Source organism: Bos taurus, chromosome 19 (assembly GCF_002263795.3).
Source record: "Bos taurus isolate L1 Dominette 01449 registration number 42190680 breed Hereford chromosome 19, ARS-UCD2.0, whole genome shotgun sequence".
Taxonomy (NCBI): Eukaryota; Metazoa; Chordata; class Mammalia; order Artiodactyla; family Bovidae; genus Bos; species Bos taurus.
The window spans coordinates 9173945-9189710 of NC_037346.1; the positions used below are offsets into that span (position 1 = coordinate 9173945).

At 42.5% G+C, this 15766-nt stretch overlaps 1 long non-coding RNA gene across 1 annotated transcript; it reads right to left on the reverse strand.

The window, feature by feature from the left end:
* Positions 1-326: 326 nt before the first annotated feature.
* LOC112442599 (uncharacterized) lies at positions 327-10951 on the reverse strand. Its single transcript, XR_003030764.2, has 2 exons — positions 10384-10951; positions 327-567 (listed from the first exon to the last, which is right to left on the reverse strand). It is a non-coding gene; the product is annotated as an uncharacterized lncRNA (long non-coding RNA).
* Between the last annotated feature and the right edge of the window lie 4815 nt (positions 10952-15766).

Sequence of the window (15766 nt, forward strand, 5' to 3'; positions counted from 1 at the left end):
TCAGCAGCTGGTCAAGGGGACCTGGGCAGGGTGCCAACAGCATCTGCTGCAAGTGTGTTTTGGTGATCCCAGGAACTGGTACAAGTGTGCTATTTACAAGACAGCTTACCCAGGGCACCAAGAGAGGAAGCATCCTCACCTCTCCCCAGCCCTTTCCAGGCGATGAGTCAACAGTGGAACAGGTGGGACCACATGGGTATTACCGAATGGACATTACCAGAATCAGTAGGAAAATAAAGGAGATCAGCAGCACCCAGGCTCTGAAACAGTTCATTTGTGTGCCCTAGCCAGAACTCAAATACCTTTCCTTAAGAGACATACTTGGCTTTTGATAATCAAATGCTTTTATCTTGGGCAGCCCCATTTTCCCTACAAAGTGTCCCAACAAGTTGGCCAAGGTCTTCAGTGACACGTTCAAGATTTGGAGCACAAGGAGTGTTCTCAACGGTAGGACTCTGATGACATTGGCTCCTATGGCCCCTCCTCCTCCGAGAAGTGATTTCAATTCTTGGAAACACAGGGACTTGAAAATTTTCTTTCCATGCTCCTCCCTTTCTTGGCGTTCTCCTGGAAATACAAAAATACAAAGAAATTTATCTCTTCAATAAAATCTAATAAATGGCAGAACTTTCTGCCATCTATGAGTCTTTCAAGTTTAATTTCATTAAAGTCCATTGACTCCCCCCAGATAAATCTGTATCCAATTATCGTATCTGTATTTACACAATAATTTTGAATCAAGTTTTCGGCTATTACCTCAAAAGAATCATTTGGCTATAGCTACTAAGGTTGAAATTAAGTGATGATACAAATTATTTTGAGTATGAATTCTTAGCAGTCCTCTCTGGGCCCCTAAGATGTGATAATTATAAGTTTGGTCCACAATTTATTAATTAATTCACTTGATTCAACAAATATTTAGTGTTGGTCTTTTGTGTATACGCCACTGTGTAAGCTCTGCGGATATGTGATATACTAAACATTCTCTGACCACATGAAATGAACGTTCTAAGTAGACATGCAGACGGTAAACAAAGAAAAAGGTAAAACACGGTACAATATTGGGTGGCCAGTTCCATGAAGAAAAATCAAACAAGGAAGGATAATAAGAATTGTGGGAGTAGAAGAGCTTAAAATACTTTTAAGGGAAATCAAATCCCTTATGACTATACAGTGGAGGTGACAAATAGATTCAAGGGATTAGGTCTAATAGACAGAGTGCCTGAAGAACTATGGATGACAGTTCATAATATTGTACAGGAGTCAGTGACCAAAACCATCCCCAAGAAAAAGAAATGCAAGAAGGCAAAGTGGTTGTCTGAGGATGCCTTACAAATAGCTGAGAAAAGAAGAGAAGTAAAAAGGCAAAAGAAAAAGGGAAAGATACACCCAACTAAATGCAGAGTTCCAGAGAACAGCAAAGAGAGATAAAAAAGTGTTCTTAAGTTAACAATGCAAAGAAATAGAGGAAAACAGTAGGATGGGAAAACTAGAGATTTCTTCAAGAAAACTGGAGATACCAAGGGAAAATCTCATGCAAAGATAGGTACAATAAAGGACAGAAACTGCAAGGACCTAACAGAAGCAGAAGAGATTAAGAAGAGGTGGGAAGAATACACAGAACTGTACAAGAAAGGTTTTAGTGACCCGGATAACCCTGATGATGTGATCACTCACCTAGAGCCAGACACCCTGCTGTGTGAAGTCAAGTGGGCCTTAGGAAGCATTACTATGAACTAAGCTGTTGAAGGTGATAGAATTCCAGTTGAGTTATTTCAAATCCTAAAGATGATGCTGTTAAAGTACTACACTCAATATGCCAGCATATTTGGAAAATTCAGCAGTGGCCACAGGACTGGAGAAGGTCACTTTTCATTCCAATTCCAAAGAAAGGCAATGCCAAAGAATGTTCAGACTACTGTACATTTGCACTTGTTCCACATGCTACCCAGATAATGCTCAAAATACTTCAAACTAGGCTTCAACAGTACATGAACTGAGAACTTCCAGATGTACAAGCTGGGTGTACAAAAAGCAGAGAAACAAAAGAACAATATGCCAACATCTGTTGGATCATAGAAAAAGCAAGAGAATTCCAGAAAAACATCTACTTCCGCTTCAATGACTGAGCTAAAGCCTTTGTCTGTGTGGATCACAACAAACTGTGGAAAATTCTTGAAGATATGGGAATACCAGACCACCTTACGTGCCTCCTGAGAAACCTGTCTGCAAGTCAAGAAGCAACAGTTAGAACCAGACGTGGTACAACAGACTGGTTCCAAATTGGGAAAAGGGTATGTCAAGGCTGTATATTGTCACCCTGCTTAGTTAACTTCTATGAACAGTACATCATGCAAACTGCCAGGCTGGATGAAGCACAAGCTGGAACCAAAATTGCCGGGAGAAATATCAATAACCTCAGATACGCAGATGACACTACCCTTATGGCAGAAAGTAAAGAGGGACTAAAGAGCCTCTTGATGAAGGTGAAAGAGGAGAGTGAAAAAGCTGGCTTAAAACTCAGCATTCAAAAAACGAAGATCATGGCATCTGGTCCCATCACTTCATGGCAAATAGATGGGGAAACAATGGAAACAGTGACAGACTTTCTTTTCTTGGGCTCCCAAATCACTGCAGATGGTGACTGCAGCCATGAAATTAAAGGACATTTGCTCCTTGGAAGAAAAGTTACAACAAACCTAGACAGCATATTAAAAAGCAGGGACATTACTTTGCCAACAAAGGTCCATATAATCAAAGCTATGGTTTTTCCAGTAGTCATATATGGGTGTGAGAATTGAACCATAAAGAAAGTTGAGCACTGAAGAACTGATGCTTTTGAACTGTGGTGTTAGAGAAGACTCCTGAGAGTCGCTTGGACTGCAAGGAAATCAAACCAGTCCTAAAGGAAATCAGTCCTGCATATTCATTGGAAGGACTGATGCTGAAGCTGAAGCTCCATTACTTTGGCTACCTGATGCAAAGAGCTGACTCATTAGAAAAGACCCTGATGCTGGGAAATATTGAAGGCGGGAGGAGAAGGAGATGACAGAGGATGAGGTGGTTGGATGACATCACTGACTCAATCAACATGAGTTTGAGCAAGCTCTGGAAGATGGTGAAGGACAAGGAAGCCTGGCATGCTGCAGTACATGGGATCACTAAGAGTCAGACATGACTGAGCTACTGAACTGAATTGATATATATACATATATACACTCTCCCTCTTGAGTCTCCCTCCCAACCCACCCCCCACCCCCCACCCCCCATCCCCCCCCTCTAGGTCATCACAGAGCACCATGCTGGATTTCCTGTGTTAAATAGCAGCTTCCCACTGGCTATCTATTTTACACATAGTAGCATATAAATGTCAAAGCTACTCTCTCAATTCACCCCCTCCCAGGACTTAATGTCAGGGTCACCAGGCAGAAATTGAAGAATCAGAGTATGAAGACCTTATCAGTTGCTAGCAAATCTGCAAAGGACAAAAGGGGCCAAGGCCACACAGGGCAAGAAGCAAAATTTCCCAATTCAGTTAAGGGCAAGAGTTGAAAGCCCAGGTACAGGAAGAAGAAAAAAGGGATTTCAGAGGTAGACTTCCATTCCTCCCCGCTCCTCTGCAGCCCCAACACCTGAGTGGAACTCCCTGGCTACTGTGACGTAGGTTTTGTCAGTTATGTTGGTGGTAGTGATGGTGGTTGGCAGGTTGATTATCTGCTTGTTTGTTTTTTAAAAAAATGCTTATTAATTTCCTGGGAGGCAAGGAAAATCCAGCCTTCTAGGACACAAAGCTTTTAACTGGTCTCTTGGGGGAGGGTGGAAGGAAAAGTATTTTTATTCTTTCAACAGAAGAAAATAGTTAAGATCTCAATCAGTTTGGAATGCTGCAATGAACAGATTTTAAATCTGATGAAACTGGCTGACCTGGAAAGATAGGGCTGGAAAGTTAACAATCCTGTTTGGGATTTAGCATCACAGCTCCCAGTGCTGCTGATCCATGGACCACCCTTTGTATAGCAAGGTGTTAAGCTGGTGTCCTGGAAGAGGGTCCATGTGCCGTGCTTGCTGTTGCATTAGGAGGAGGTATAAGAAAGTCAGGATGCAGGATTGTGTGGCCAACTTCTTGTAGCCCTTGATAAGCCTCTTTTTTTCTACAAAAAAAAAGAGGCATGCTTAGCCTCACACTGGCTTGTGTGAAAACAGAGAAAGAACAAAACATATTTCTGTTAAGAGAGGTTCTCGTTGCCTGTGAGTTACACTTTTTAAAAATGGCTGAAATGTACTTTTCACAATAGCCAAGATATGGAAACAACCTAAATTCTCATCAACAGATAAATGGATGAAGATGGTGATGATGATGATCACATATATACACACACACAAAATGGCATACTACTCAGCCATAAAAAAAAGAATGAAGGAATGCCATTAGCAGCAACATGGATGGGCCTAGAGATGATCATACTAAGTGAAGTAAGTCAGACAGACAAAGACAAATACCATACGAAATCACTTACGTGTGGAATCTGCAGTATAACACAAATGAACTAATCTGCGGTTCACAGATTCACAGATGTAAAGAACAGATTTGTGGTTGCCTGAAGGACAGAGCTTGGTGAGGGAAGGCTGGATTGGGAGTTTGGGATTAGTAGATGCAAAGTACTACATGTGGAATAGATAAACAACAAGGTCCTACTGTATAGCCCACGGAATTATATTCAATATCCTGTGATAAATCATAATGGAAAAGAATATGTAAAAGAATGTATATATATATATAAAATTGACTCACTTTGCTGTACAGCAGAAATCAATACAACATTGTAAATCAACTATACTTCAATAAAATTTTTTTAATTTAAATGGCTGAAATGTGATAATTGTTTCTCTTGTTCAACTTTTTAGAGTGTGCCCATAGTAACAGAAAATACATGTGAATGAGTGAATAACTGAACTTACTCTAAGAAACAGCTACTCAGTAATAAGAACCACCCGCCAAAGAAGCACGTTGCCATGTAATGAGGTCTCCAACCAGGAGTTTTAAGCAGAGACTTGGTGATCTGTCAAAGATGAGATAGAGCGGTACTTCTCCAGCTTTAATGTGAATAAGTGTTACCTGGGGATCTTGTGGAAATGCAGATTCTGATTTGATAGGTCTGGGGTGGGCCCTGGGAGTTTGTATTTCTAGATAGCTCCAGAGAATTCCAATGCTGCAGGTGCAGACTCTTTTACTCAAAGTGCAGACCACACTTTAAACAGGAAGGATATAGCAGGGGATCTCATAGATAGATAGAAAGGTCAACTAGGTTGCGTGCAAGCTAAGTCGCTTCAGTCGTGTCTAGCTCTATGATCCCATGGACTGTTGCCCACTAGGCTCCTCTCAGCAAGAATACTGGAGTGGGTTGCCAGACTCTCCTCCAGGAGATTTTCCCGACCCAGTGATCAAATCCATGTCTCCTATGTCTCCTGCATTGGCAGGTGGATTCTTTACCACTAGCGCCACCTGGGAAGCCCTCTACCAGGTTATTAGTTTCCAAACCTGCCTGTACATCAGACTTACCCAGGAGATGTACTAGAAATAAAGGTTCTTAAGCTCCAATGCCAGAGATTCAAATTCTGTAGATGAGGAACAGAACCTGGACCCTTGTATTTTTAACAACCTTTCCACTGATTCAGACACAATCTTTGGGAAACTCTGAACCAGAGGCTTCCTAAATTTATTTCAAACTCTACACTTCCTTTTCTCAAGAATCTGACAAATATAAATCAGAATGGGGCAAGTGTAAGCTGACAGCAATCCTTCCGCTGTATGTGTGTGTGTGCTGATTGCTCAGTGGTGTCTGACTCTTTGGCACCCAATAGACTGTAGCCTGCCAGGCTCCTCTGTCCATGGGGATTCTCCAGGCAAGAATACTGGAGTGGGCTGCCATGCCTTCCTCCAGGGGATCTTCCCAACCCAAGGATTGAACCCAGGTTTCCCACACCACAGGTGGATTCTTTACCATCTAAGCTAACAGAGAAACTTGTCCTCATGTATAGATGTTGTAAATAGCACAGGGTCAGAACACGTCCCTGTTATTTAGGAGTCCTAGCTTTACACTTATTCCCTGTCCTGGGAATTTGGCATTTTCCATCCTTTTGCAGAGTAGACTTTGCTCGTACTCTCAAAATAGCTCTATTTAGTGATTCTTTCCTTGGAAGAAGGGCTATGACAAACCTAGACAGCATATTAAAAAGCAGAGATGTTACTTTGCCAACAAAGGTCCCTATAGTCAAAGCTATGGTTTTTTCAGTAGTTATGCATGAATGTGAGAGCTGGATGATAAAAAAGACTGAGCACTGAAGAATTGATGCCTTTGAAATATGATGCTGGAGGAGACTCTTGAGAGTTCCTTAGACAGCAAGGAGATAAAACCAGTCAATCCTAAAGAAAATCAACCTTGAATATTCATTGGAAAGACTGGTGATGAAGCTGAAGCTCCAATACTTTGGCCACCTAATGTGAAGAACTGACTCATTAGAAGAGAACCTGATTCTGGGAAAGACTGAAGACAGGACGAGAAGAGGACAGGATGAGATGGCTGAATGGCGTCACTGACTCAGTGGACATGAAACTGAAAGTGAAGTTTGCTCAGTCACGTCCTATTCTTTGCAACCCCATGGACTATACAGTCCATAGAATTCTCCAGGCCAGAATACTGGAGTGGGTAGCCTTTCTCTTCTCCAGAGGATCTTCCTGACCCAGGGATCGAACCCAGGTCTCCCACGTTGCAGGCGGATCCTTTACCAGCTGAACCACAAGGGAAGCCGCAAAGAAGATGTGGTACATATATACAATGGAATACAACTCAGCCATAAAAAGGAATGAAATAATGCCGTTTGCTACAACGTGGATGGAACCAGAGATTATCATACTAAGTGAAGTCAGACAGAGAAAGACAAATATCGTATGGTATTGCTTATATGTGGAATCTTCAAAAATGATACAAGTGAACATATTTACAAAACAGAAAAAAACTCACAGGCTTAGAGAATTTATGGTTATGCAGTGGCGAAGGGATAGACTCAGAGTTTGGAACTGATACATACACATTGTTACATTTAAAATAGATAACCAACAAAGACCTACTGTATCGCATAGGCAACACTACTCAATAGTCTGTAATAACCTAAATGGGAAAAGAATTTGAAAAAGAATAGACACACATATATGTACAACTGAATCACTTTGCTGTGTACCTGAAATTAACACAAATTGTTAACCAAATATGCTCCAATATAAAAATGTGTTTAAATAAATAAATAGCATTGCCCACACCCTGTTGTTCACAGAATAGAGGGACATTCTATAGCACCTTAAAAACTTGTATTTCTTAAGACAAAAACAAGAAAGCAGGACCTTAAAGGCTCTTTCTCTCTCTTCCCCTGGCCTCTGCCCGCTTCCTAGGACTTTGAGAAGAGTGATAGGCAAATAACCACTTAGGCCTCCCTGGGTTCCCAGGAAAGCAGAACAGATTCTATTAGAGCAAGTCTACTGTAGCACCCCACCCCATTCCAGCCTCACCCCAGGCTTTCAGAGCTCATTATCTTTGCATATCCCCAAATTATCTGGGTGGAGCCCCAGGAAGAAGTAGTTAGATCTCAACCATTTACGGTATGTCTCAGGCAGCCACCACCCACAAATGCCAGGGCTAGTCAGCCGCTGTGCGGGGTGCCTTCTCAAGAACGTTCTTGTGGAATTCCAGCCTCCATCTGGCCAAGAGACATAAGGATAAAGTTTCACAAGACCGGGGCAGGTGTGTCCTGCTGCTTCTGAAAGATTCTTCCGTCATTTAGGAAACAGATGTTGAATTTCCACCTCCAGGCTGGAAAAGTGGCTTGAGCTGCTGTTTTCATCCAACTGTAAGTGAAGTCGCTCAGTCGTGCCCGACTCTTTGCGACCCCATGGATAGTAGCCTGCACCAAGCTCCTCTGTCCATGGGATTTTCAAGGCAAGAGTACTGGAGTGGGTTGCCATTTCCTTCTCCAGGGAATCTTCCCAACCCAGGGATCGAACCCAGGTCTCTCACATTGTAGACAGACGCTTTACCATCTGAGCCCTGGCTCATCCAACTGTAAAAGGACCAAAATTCAAATGACGCTCATGCTCTCCTGGCTCTCTTTGTTTTTGTGCATCCTAGGTTGGGCTCCAAATAAACTTAGTGGGGCTTCAAGTTGGGGAAAATGAAAGAAAAAAGAGAAAAATCCAGAAATTATGCCCTCTAGCTATGAATAACCACAGTGTTTTAGTCAATCCAGAAACAGCTTCCAAAAACAGCTTTAGAACCAACAGCTGAGACTTTGGATTTGAATGACAAAATTAGGCCAAGGTCATTCTTACACCCATGTCATCATCTTTATCCTCAAAATAAACATCATCGATTGCCCAATACAATTTAGAGCTCTTGAGGATTTTATTATCTAATCTGGGCAAAAGGTAAGATGCATAAAGACATGATAAATAGGAAAAACAAAAGAAAGAAAAGGAGAAGCAGTATCTGGTGTTCCCTGGAGCTTGGCAGGTAGGGAAGGCTCCATGGACAAGACAGAGTTGAGATACTGGTTGAGCAAGAAGGGAGCCAGCCAGCCAGCCATGGAGGACAGCAGAGAGACAGTCAGAAGCAGGAGTGTGGGTGACACAGTGGGGGAAAGGAGAAGGTTAGTTTGGCTGCAATGAAGAGCTTGGGTAAAGGAATGGTGTATGAGGGACCGGAAGAGATGGGAGCTTCCAGGCTAGAACCTTGGATGAGACATGAGACTTTGTTCTGTGGTAATAGGGAGCTCGAGAGGGAAAACCTTGGTATAGAGGAGAAAAGGGTGGAGAGGATTGGTGGCAGGGAGACGAGTGAGAAGGATATGATCTTGGGGCAAAACTAGGGTGAGTCAGGGCAGAACCAGAATGTGGGGAAAGGAAGGAACTGACCAGTGCAAGAGGCTTATGAAAGACAAATGGATAGGAATCAGTGACTGAGGTGTGAGATGGGAGGAAAGCAGAGGGGGAAAAAAGAGTGAAAGTCACTCAGGATGACTCCCTGGTCAGAAAGACTTCAGTGGCAGAGGGAATGATCATGTTCCCAGCAGCATTTCCCTTCTCCTTTCTCAACAAGATTCCTCTCATTATTTTATTCTCCTTATCCCTCAGAACTAAAGGCAACTCCATCCCAGCTGGTTTTAACAGAGAATAAAATAAGATTCTGATCCCCCTTTTGTATAAAGAGGACCTGAGGATACATGATTTGTACAAGATTGAACAGGTAGGGCAGAAGGAGGTGAGTACTAGGAGCTCCTGGATCTGATGATGCACAAGAGAATCCTAAACACCAGAACGTTGGGGAGCCAACACAAGTGTTTAGTGGGCCCACTTCTCTTTATAGATAAACTGAAAGCTGCAAATAAAGAGTGACTTCCCCAGGGTCACACAGGCAGTGGGTAGCAAGGTTAGCCCAGAACCTGGCCTCCTGAATCTTCATCCAGAGCTGCTTGCATTTCTATTTGTTGCTTAGTGTTTTATCTGTGTGGTGTGCACATGCTTGCTGAGTGATAGGGCATTTTATTTGAATGATATTTTCTCTGTGGATTTACCACAAAATGTACCTCACCTTACTCCTCATATAATAGCCATAATACCTCAAGGTTGACTTTTGTTTAAAATCCTGAGTGTGTGACTTATATGATAGCTGGTTTATCTGCTCTTCTCTACCCTGACCATCTCTGGGTCTATTTCAGGTCAAAAGGTCTTGGCTGAGCTGTAAGATCTGTCTGTCACCTTTCCCAGTTCTGTCCCTACGCCATTCTGCAAAAGCAAGGAACAGATCTGACACCTTTTTCATCTGAAGCCAACTTTATCAAAATGCATCATTTGTAAACTAATTAGGAAAAAGGAGGGTTGGGTAAGAAAAGGAAACAAAACAAGAAGCACATAATACCAGGTGCTCTCTTAGAGGGAGAGGTAAGGAAGGAAGAGATCTTGTCGATATCTGACAGAAAACCACAAAATTCTGTAAAGCAATTATCCCTCAATTAAAAAATAAATAAAGAGGCAGAAAAAAAGAAAGGAAGAGAAATGGAACAATGACGGAAAGTAGGAGACTGGCCTTGATCAAAAAAGGATTTTAGATTAATGGAAAGAAGGGTTCATTGGTTCAAGATGGCAGAGTAGAAGGACATGTATGTGCTCATCTCCTCTTGCAAGAGCACCAAAATCACAAACAGTTATAGAATAACCATCAACAGGCAGATGCTGGAACTCAAGGGAAAAAAAGACGTGCCACGTCCAGCTACAAAGGAGAAGCCACAGTGAAACAGTAGGGGGGGGTATAATCGTGATAAAAGCAAAATCCACACCCTCCAGGTGGTTGACCCACAGACTGGAGAACAATAATATCGAAGAAGTTGTCCCACTGTTGTGGAGGTTCACAGTCCCATGTCAGGCTTCGAAGTCTGAGGATCCAGCAAAGGCATTATAAATCCCCAGGGAACCTGACTTTGAAGGCCAGAAGAATTAGATTGCAGGACTTCCACAGGACTGGGGGAAACGGAGACTCTTACTCTTGAAGGACACAAACAAAACCTTGTGTGCACCAGGACCCAGGGGAAAGGAGTAGGTTAATGGAGAGAAGAAGGAACATTCTGCCCAGTCCATCAGGGAGGTTCTTGGAAATTCCCTCTGCCTGTTCAACCAGAGTGCTTCCTGGAGGCTCTGAACAAGACCCAAACCACGGTTCCAACATTCTATGGCTGATTGGAAAAACTCACTGATACTTGGTTTACCACTAAGAACCCGGATGTTATGCCAGTCTCAGAAGCCAGCAAACATCCAACGACTCTTCCCACTAAAAAGTACTTAGAGAAGACAGGAGGCCTCTTCTCACCTGCTGAGGAAAGCACACAAACCATTCCAGACACTTTTCTCTCCCACAAATCCCTCTTTCTCCTGAAGGGGGTTGTCTTGCAATGTCCCCGTCCCTCCCAAGGGCCTGTGCTGCCAAGGACACCATTCAGAGAAGCGCTATCATCTCTACACTTCTCCCAAGGCCAAGATGGCTTACGTCAGAGCACCTGGGTTCCTCCCTTCTCTGGGGTGAACAGAGGGTACATCCCAGAGAGGGGAAACATTGGCATATGGAACCATACTGGGGACAAGAAGTCTGTTTGTTTGGTGTTCTGAGAACCAGCAGGAGGAAATGCATTTTAGCCAGGGAAGGAAAAAAAAAAAAAATAACATGTCCAGCTGTGAATGACAGCCAAGCCAGCAGAAGGTGGGTGAAAACAGACAGCTGAGGAAGTGACTGGCTGGACTTCCAAGAACCTGCATCACTTAAAACAGTGAAAATGACTGGAAAGTCAGAGCCCTGTGTGAGAGTTACAATCACCTCATACACATCGGTCACTTTGTCACTCACTGACCATGAATGTCCCTTGACCAGCATGGAATATATGCACAGCACACGGAATTGTACTTCTGGAAGTATAGGAGGACATCCAACCATGTCTGAGGTCAGCCTCACTGTGAATTCGTGGAAAGTGTACATGTGTGTGTGTGCATACATGCACACACTGCCACGCACCAGTGATGGACTTCATCTTCATTGGCTATGATATTGTGCAGGGCCCTGTGGGGCTCCTGGGCACAAGATGTTTCTGTGTCCCCCATTTCTTTAATTAAAGGAAACAGCTTCATTCAGCCTTCATGATCTTCCCTGGGTTCCAAGTGGCAGATACAAGCAGTTGTTAATTAGAAAAAGGAGGGGAAGAGATACCAGGGAGAAACAAACAGTCAGAAGCAGGCTTGGGCTAAAGTTCTCTTTCCCCATCAGTGGATACACACAACAACCTTTGGCCTATTTTGCAGATACTGAAACCGCTTCCAAGTGGGAGAAGTTAATGATAAATGATAGTATGCTGCCCACAAGCCTGGAGACTCCAGAGCAGTTGGACCTGAAGGTTCATGATGCTGACTCCTACTTACCTCACCACCAACCCATCAGAAGAACCTCCAGGAGCTGATCATGCCCTCTTTGAACAATTACTATAAAACTCACTATCTTCCCCAAGTGTGGACACATGGTTTTGAGGGCATTCACCCACTGTGGCTCCCTTTCCCTGGCATGACAACAAAGCTATCCTAGTCTACTTCACCTGAACTCTGTCTCTGAGATTTGATTTGGCACCAGTATACAGAGAAGTTGGGATTTTGGCATCAAATTTGGCACCCAACTTGGGGCTGACTCAGAGACAGTCCCAGGGAGGGATCCCTAGAGGCCAGATTGTCTAGGACTCTTGCTTGAAAGGCTGAGCCCTAGTCATACCGATCTGCTATCCTGGCAGCTGGAACTCCAGGGTGGAGGAGGGACCACCCTACCAGCTGCCAAGGCCCTTTTGCCTTGAGGATATTCCTCTCTTCCTCTAGCTTGAACAGCCCTGGACTTCCTACTCTGCAGAATTACTTTGAGAAAGCAGAAAAGATAGTGTCTGACATCCAGACACCTCTACCAGAACCTGGTAAATCCCAGGAGTGCACTCTCAGGCTCCTTCAACCTTGTCCCTTTGAGGAAATTTTGGTTCTCATTTGGGATTGTTCATTTCAAAAAGGAGATCCCGTCTGTAAGGCTCTGCTTGGACTAAGGTCACAGGCTTAGTGGGACTTGGAAGCAGCCACTCTGAGCTTTGTGCTGTCTGTTGTTTTCTGGAATAAGGCTTCCGTCTGCTGGCAAATTTTGTTTTGTTTTCAGTCCACTAGTGAGGGTTTTTTGATCAGTATGGGAAGTGTTTCTTCAATCAATATGGAAAGAGCTTCAGTTTCATCTGATAGCCCCCAGGGGAAAATTTTTCACAGCTTGGATGACCTATAGTTATAAACCTATGACTAACAAAAGAAATTGTTTCCAAAATTTTTGGAAATTTTTTTCCAAAAGAAAAAAAATTGTTTCCAAATCCAAGCTTGCTCTGCTTGCCACACAACAGGCCAGTGAATCAGAGAGACAAGGTGTGAGGCAAGGAATAAGCTTTATTCAGAAAACTAACTGACCAGGAAGGCGGCAGACTAATGTCTCATAGTAACCATCTTGTCAGGAAAGTTCTTTTATAGAGTAGAGACAGAGAGAAGCAATGAGGAAATATAGTCAAAAGGTAGTATACAGAAGAAGAGGTAGAGAGGAAGTAAAGTAAAAAGGGTCTTCAGTCTTGCAAAACATCTCCTGGAAGGGTCAGCCTCCCACGTAATTTAACATACCAAGTGAACTTCATTAGGTTAATATCTTCTTTTGGGGTGTTTCACAGGCTGTTTGAAGCATCCCAAAGTTAGATACAGGTAATTTGGCTTGAGAAGTTTTGTCAGAAGAACTTAAAAGAAGTTTTTATAAACATAATGGAATCATAAGTCACTGTGAAATAGTTATTTATTTAGCCAAAGTAACAATAAAGGAGTTCAAAGGCAAATACAGAGCACTTAAATGGTAAAGAAACTTAAAATCTGTTATCAAAGGCAGTTTAGCATCTTCAGAAAACTTGGCCATTTTAACAGAAAGAAAAGCCAAATTTGTATTTTGCACTAGCTTACTTTTAAAGTTCATTTACTCAACCAAACTTATTTTAAAGTTAGTCAATCCTGACTGATCATGGGGTCCATTTTCCACAAACCTTTCATCATTTAACTTATTTTAGCACAATTTCGGAGAAGGCAATGGCACCCCACTCTAGTACTCTTGCCTGGAAAATCCCACGGATGGAGGAGCCTGGTAGGCTTCGGTCCTTGGGGTCGCTAAGAGTCAGACACGACTGAGCGACTTCACTTTCACTTTTCACTTTCATGCATTGCAGAAGGAAATGGCAACCCACTCCAGTGTTCTTGCCTGGAGAATCCCAGGGACGGGGGAGCCTGGTGGGCTGCCATCTATGGGGTCGCACAGAGTTGGACACGACTGAAGCGACTTAGCAGCAGCAGCAGCAGCACAATTTTAGCTTGTTGTAGAATATCTGGAGAGATCTTAGAACATATATTTCTAAAAGTTCACTCAAAACTTTTTTCTCATTTGTATTTTCTTCCCTTAAATTTCTTTATCTAAAAAACTCTTATTTCATTTTCACTTCTTTAAAAGTTTCTTTACCTTGAGTTGGGCCACCACTCACCTGTGGGTGCATCACTTACTTTACTCATGTGTTACAAAGAGCATATACAGAGGCTCCAGATCTAGTGGAAGTAGACTAGTCCACCATCTTGGATCTAGTTGCTTATAAACAGCCTTTGTAATATCCCTGGATTATGTCATCCTTTCAAAGGTTGTACCCTGCCCACTACACTCCTATTTCATTTCCACCCTCAGAGGTTTTACTCCCATATTCTTCTGGGAAGCAGAGGAGTGATGGTCTATCTTCTGTAACTGCTTCAAGGCCGAGTAGGGCCATAGACCCTGCCTGTCAGGGAGTAAAAATCTCTAGATACCTGGTCTAGGGGCCCCAGGGGCAGGACAGCTCCTTGTTTTAATCTGTATGGGCTGGAGTCCTCACCTATTCGCATTTTGAAAATGAATCTTGAATTTGAAAATTAATTTTCAAAAACGAATTTTGAAAATCTTCACCCAACATCATTTTGATGTTGAACTATTGTAACTGCTTCCATATTCTTCCTATGAATCTCCTTGATAACTAAGACCTTTTTGTAACAGGATCAGAGTACAAAAGTATCTATAAATGACAAAAGAATCATGTTAAATATCTGATTAATTGATAAAGAAACTTGGACAATAATTATTCCTCAACCAAAAAAAAAAAAAAACCAGACATCTCAAAAGCAAATACAAACTACTTAAAGGCAAAGAAGCTCACAAAATCTGTTATCAAAAATGGCAGTCCAAGAAAATTTTTCTCTGAACAGGAAAAGAAAAGCCAAATCCAACTCTTAGTTAAATGATGAAAAGTTTGTGGAAAATGGACCCAAAAAGGGTTTTGTACATAGTCAGTCAGGATTGACTAAGTTTAAAATACGTTTTACATGCTAGCAAAATAATGCTCATTTCACATGCTAGCAAAGTAATGCTCAAAATCCTTCAAGCTAGGCTTCAACAGTACATGAACCAAGAACTTCCAGATATACAAGCTGGATTTAGAAAAGGCAGAGGAACCAGATATCTAATTGCCAACATCCATTGGATCACAGAAAAAGCTAGAGAATTCCAGAAAAACATCTACTTCTGCTTCATTGACTGCGCTAAAGCCTTTGACTGTGTAGATCATAAGAAACTGGGGAAAATTCTTCCAGAGATGGGAATACCTTACATGTCTCCTGAGAAATCTGTATGCAGGTCAAGAAGTAACAGTTAGTACCAGACATGGAACAATGGCCTGGTTGAACATTGGGAAAGGAGTATGTCAAGGCTATATATTGCCACCCTGCTTATTTAACTTCTATACAGGGTACATCATGCAAAATGCCAGGCTGGATGAAGCACAAGCTGGAATCAAGATTGCTGGAAGAAATATCAAAAACCTCAGATATGCAGATGACACCACCCTTATGGCATAAAACAAAGAGGAACTAAAGAGCCTCTTGATGAAGGTGAAAGAGGAGAGAGAAAAAACTGGCTTAAAACCCAACATTCAAAAAACGAAGATCATGGCATCTGGTCCCATAACTTCATGGCAAATAGATGGGGAAACAGTGGAAACAGTGACAGACTTTATTTTCTTGGGCTCCAAAATCACTGTGGAATGTGACTGCAACCATGAAATT